This window comes from Wyeomyia smithii, chromosome 2 (genome assembly GCF_029784165.1).
Source record: "Wyeomyia smithii strain HCP4-BCI-WySm-NY-G18 chromosome 2, ASM2978416v1, whole genome shotgun sequence".
Taxonomy (NCBI): domain Eukaryota; kingdom Metazoa; phylum Arthropoda; class Insecta; order Diptera; family Culicidae; genus Wyeomyia; species Wyeomyia smithii.
In genome coordinates, this window is record NC_073695.1 from 227,339,414 (window position 1) to 227,345,414 (window position 6,001).

The window sequence follows — 6,001 nt, forward strand, 5'->3', positions numbered from 1 at the left end:
ACCAGAAATCTAAAATACCCCTTCTTATCTTAATTCGGTTAATCTAGTTTACATTGGGAACAGCCCCCCTGCTGAAATTATCTCTGTATAGGTTCGTTCGTTTTCCTGGGTTGATGCAACATCCACTAGTATATATTAAACGAGCGAAAGGGAACCCGGTTACAATTCCGGAGCTTGTTGAGTATACGTTTGCATTGGCGTGCACACCGGAAACTGTAGCGCCTTTGTAATCATGGCAACATGAATCCTTTCCTCCGAGAAGCCAACAAGAGATATCGGAAGAGTTTTCTTTTCTGTTTAACAGTTATACTAGCCATGGAAGTCTTTCATAGAGAGATATGGTTGGACAGGCTGGTAGAGCATGGTATTAAAATGCTGTGTCGATATTCTCTTCTTAAACCTTGAAAATCAAAGACTGGGGCACGCAAACTCTCAACAGCTTGTACCGAATCCGCAGCAGGTCTCCAAGGTTTAGAGTCTCTAGTCGATAGATCAATGTAGGTAAGGGAAGTCGGCAATTTAGATCCGTAACTTCGGGATAAGGATTGGCTCTGAAGACTGGGATGACTCAGGCTACGAGGCTGCCGGGTCGAGGGTCTGCGCGTGCTCCCAGTTCATGCGGGTGTTGCGCCGTGGACTTGCCGGCGCATCTGCCTCAATGCACTCCGGGGCGTACGGCCGTGTGGTGGTGTGAGCTGCCCGTTCATCCGCTCGCGCGGGCGTGCGGTGTGCTCGCTCGCCCGTCGTGCCAGAGTTCATACGCTTTCCGGCTTGGGCTGCAGTCATCGATAAACAGTCAATTCAGAACTGGCGCGGCTGAGGGAATCCGACTATCTAATTAAAACAAAGTGGCGGAATACCAATCGTTAATAGTGTTGTTTTGCAAAAACCTAAAGCTTGATATGTTGAAGCAAGGTTTTGCTACCGTTTTTAAATTAGCCTATGTCTCTGAAAAGGTACGGGTCTACTACGAAAGGCTGAAACTCAAACTGAAACTCGAAAGGCTGAAATCACGAAAGGCTAAAAACTACAAAAGGCTGAAAAACACGAAAGGCTGAATCACAAAAGGCTGAAAATTCAAAAAGCTTCTTATTTTCGATTTCATCGTTTGTGTGAATTATTTGTATTGACTATCAGACTGTCGCCGACGTCGGTATATTTTCATGCGATGTTTACCGCCGAAAATCTTCCGGTCTATGAAATAGCCCAATTTCTGCATGTAAATATAAGTTTATATTAAAAACTATATATAATGCAACACACTAGTGGCCTTTGGCCAACTCGATTGTCCAGGGTGAAAGCTTCCGACGGCGGGTCGGCGGCCAACTCGGGCTGCGGGAGCAGTGCCGGCCTTGGTGGCCGCCACAGTCCCTTGCCCTCGATTATGCGGCAGAGCCGCATCAGGTATAATACCTATGGATACGAGAATACGAATACCTATGGTTATGGTATACGAAGTGGTAGATTGTCTAGGGGTGGTGAGGTTTGGAGACTAGGCCGTCGATTAAACGCAGAACCACATTGGTATGGTTTTCAATCAGTATGTTCAATGAAAAAAACTTGTTATTTTACACTTTTGTGGCAGGTTTCCACTTCTTCCTTAATCTATTCCATTGCCATTAATTCTTTATTTGCCTCAAAAGCATGTTACTAGAACAGATTATTTTTTGGTTTATCAAGGTGCGACCAAAAAAAATATACTTTGTCACCTTAGGAAAATTATGAATTCAATAGAGTCCAAAATTTTCAATTCTGATTCAAATTACAAAATTTTCAGCCTTGCATGATTCAGCCTTTCGCACATTCAGCCTTTTGTGAAGTCAGCATTTTGTGCATCCAGCCCTTCGTTTATGATACATACTTTTCAGCCTTTCGAGTTTCAGCCTTTTGAGTCTCAGCTTTCCGTTACTAACCCAAGGGTACTTACCCCACCGTTCCCCTCGATAAATCCGGAACAAATGTCCCCTACTGTCCCAAATACTATGATAAATTTGTGATCTTTTGAAAAGGGTTGATCAATTTTCATGTTTTCGGCTCTGGAGGGGTCAGGTACGCAAGTGTTAATTGAAAATGTCAAATAATTTAGAATGTTAACAATATAATAACTGAATACTAATATTTTTTTTCTGGTTACGGTGATGCTGGAGAATAGTTTTCTGGGCATTGGTGCAATCTGGAAAACGGTTTTCTGGTAACTAGTACTTTCAGGGGTTTAGAACTCTGGTAACTAGTATATTCGGGGATTTGGTATTCTGGAGAATGATTCATTCTGGGGAAAATCCTTCGATACTTTATTTTCTGGGGAATGGTTTTCTAGGAAAAGTCGGACAACCGCTGGTGTTAATTTATGCAGGCGTGCACACCCATTAGCAAAGACAAAAACCGTTTTACGAAAATAAGTAAGTAGGCAATAAGCTCACATGGTGGCGCACGAGTGTAACGTTTCGAATGAGGACGAAGGTTTTTGATGATTTTTCTTCTAAGAGGCACGTCTGTTTGTCTATGATTCTACTAAGCCGCTGAATAAGAAATTTATTTCACTTACCTCTCCTTTACGCTGAATAACCTTGGTGTGATTCCTAACAAAAAAAGCCCCTCTTATAAATAAAACTGGCCAGAGAACACTTTGATTTTTTGCCGAGAACTCAACAGCTGATAAATTCAGCGAAATATTCTTCAACTTTTCGACAAAAATTTTCAAGAACATCGGCAAATGAAATGTCACTGCTTGCTGGTTTACCGTTGATCGATATATTGTTGATTGCGACAAATTTTCTCGCGAAAAATTCTTGTAGGAGTGCGTGGGTACGTCCAATCGAAATTGGATTTGCGCTTTTTTTGTAGAGACACCAAGGAACCATTCAAATATTACATGACGCGGAATTTGGCAATTTTCAATACCCACCCACCCACACGTAACGCAATTTCACATGTTTGCCACATGCAATGTAACGCTTCACTGAATATCCCCCCACCCCTGAGCGCGTTATGTATTATTTGAATGATCCCCAACATGATTGGTTATACCCGCGCGCTTCTACGGCGTTTTTCATGCATCTTGCGACATAAATTCTCCCGCAATCGACAATATTTCGAATGTTCGTTGAAATCAGGGGAGTATAAACGTCAAAATTTTGCCTACCAATCATGAATTCATCATGGTGTCGACATTCCATTTAAAATGCTTACACAAAATATATTTTTCATTGAAAGTGCACATTATATTGAAATAGGCTGACCAGATTTTCTCGGGAAAAAACGGGACAAATGGATTCAAAAAAAACGGGACACATGAAAAAATTCATTTTTGAAAATTTTTACCAACCAAAGCATACAAATAATTATTCATTGCTTTGATGAACTCGCCCGATCCTGAAGATTGTGATTTTTTGCAATGAGCTCTAGAAATTTTTCACATGATTTTGACTAACAATTATCATGGTCTCAACTTTCAATCGCGACTTTTTCATCAATTCATGATAGAGGAAGTCCTTCCAGTGGTGCAGTACTATCAGGAAGGCACAAAACGTACTTAGTTATATCAGAAAATCCTGGCTGCTTGGAAATTTATTTTCCATTAAGGAAAATTTCAATGCAAAGCTCTAATCAAGATTTTTTCAAGGAGTATCCGAAAACGGTACAAAATGACAAAAAGACGGGACGGTTGAAAGCAGTCGAAAAAACGGTACTGTCCCGTTCAAAACGGTACGTCTGGTCAGCCTATATTGAAAACAAACGTTGAGTCTTGATTTTTCACATCTATAGAGTTCTCCAAGCGAAAACACACGAACACTACGACACGGCCCGCTTTACACTGTATATTGAAATTTGTGAGAGCGTGAATCAAACTCGGTAGTTTTTTATTCTCTCTTTTAGATGACAGTTCTCACAGGTGACAAAAAATTCTTACAGCTAACAAAGAAAAATCGAATACATCTCACTAATACAAACGCGCCTGGAGAACTCTATAAACGTATTTTTTCACCTTCTCCATACAAAATAGAAGGCGTTATCACTATCCCGCCTTCCATTTTGTATGGAGAAGGCTTCATTACGCCGTGTGTGTATTTGGGCCTTAAGTCAATGAACAATCATGGGACGTTAACTCTATTTCAATTGTTCTAGGCGAGCCATTGGCATCCCTATACCGAGTAACAGTGAATGACAATGAACTCATGTCCTGGGCTCAAATTAATTTGTGCCCGCTGTCAGCAGTAAGATAAAAATGTGTGAAAAGAGGCGGTGATATGCTATCTCGTTTACACATATGTTGAGATGTTAGCCCTTGAAAGATGGCGCGATGCCATAGTGGTGGCTCAGGGCAAATTAACCAAAAAGTGGGTACCAGAATCAATGAGTGGTAGACGAAAAATGTATGGAGTTTGACAGCCACAAGCCCCCTGGTCGAAATATATTACTGACATCCGCAAAAAAAAATCTCCGAGTTCGATCAGCTGTTGGGAAGTTTGCCGATATAAATTAAGTGTGAAGGGAGCACAACGAAACTTTTCCAGGGAATTTATAAGTGGCGATATTTATCAGGAAGAACGAGGTAAAAATAAGTTCCTCTTATAATAAAACTGGCCATAAGGACGCCCAACGAAACTTAACCAGGGAGATATTTGGCAGGCGGAACAAGACTCGGTATACTAGAGCAGTGAGCGTGTAAAAGGAAGGGTGAAATCACATTACGCTAAAGCACGGATATAAAAAAGGCATGCCACTTCAAAATAGCGGTATTGCTAATAATAAAAGTGCGGGATACAGTAGACACTCGGGCATATCTCACAACAGATCAACGATTCTATATGTATAGGCTGACTATGAGAAATGTACATCTCTAGTTCAACATCCTATGGGTGGGTAAAAGCTGGTGCCCGAGGGAAACATGGTTCACAGAGATCAGGGTAATCATTTCTCTTAGCTTTTTAAACTTCTACCTAAAACTCCCGGACAAGGCGTGGATCACCAGGCCGCACATTTCTCTACCTAACTCAAGTTGTTTACGTTCTCTGAGTTAAAATTTGTCCCATTCGTTTACCTACTTAGGTATAAAAATGTAGGTTCCCTTACACTACTTGTTAACCACTTTATATACTGTGCTTTGCTGAATGTACAGCAAAATTTCATTGCTGAATACATTAAGGTCGCTTTTTACGCGGATTCCGGAATTCACGCGGTATTTTTTTTGCGCGAATTTCGCTTTCTCTCCACTCGGATTGCAGAGTATATGCGGTTTTTTTACCTGGATTCCGGAATTTACGCGGATTCCGGAGTTTACGCGGTTTTTTACGCAGATTCCGGAATTTACGAGGTTTTTTAAGTGGTTTCTTTACGCGGCACGTATCGCCCGCATAAAAAGCGGCTTTAGTGTATTCAGTAGTTTGCTAAAATTACAGTTTAGCGGTTTAGTGCTGTCGGTAGAATGAAATTTTGCTTTGTTGAATAGACAGCGAAATTTATTTCGCTGGATGAATTGCTTGTCCTACAGCTCAGCAAAATACAGCGAAATTTTAATAGTTTCAGGAATAAAAACGAGTGTGAAATGCTAATAGCACATACTAATAGACGTAACACTATCTATTGCCACAAAAGTAGTGTGTTGAACCCACAAATGGCCGACTTCGAACCACCACGTGGTCGACTTCGAATTTTCAAATGCTTACCACTCAGTAATAGTTAATACGTCACTTGTGAAAACATATCATCATGTTTGATAACGATAACGCATTAACTATTCCCGAGTCTAGTGGCACTGAAAATTCGTAGCCGACCACGTGGTGACCACGTGATGGCTTCTACACACTACCACCTTAAATTTTCCTGTCAAATGACAGTCGTCGCGCGGTAAAACCGTTTAGGGTGCAGTTGTACAATATTTTACATTTTTCGTGGTGCAAAGACGGTACCCGCATAATCAATAACCATAAAACGTGCCTAACAACTAGTTCGGGGTATAGTCACGACCATGTGGGTTATCGTAAAACCATCTGGATTATAA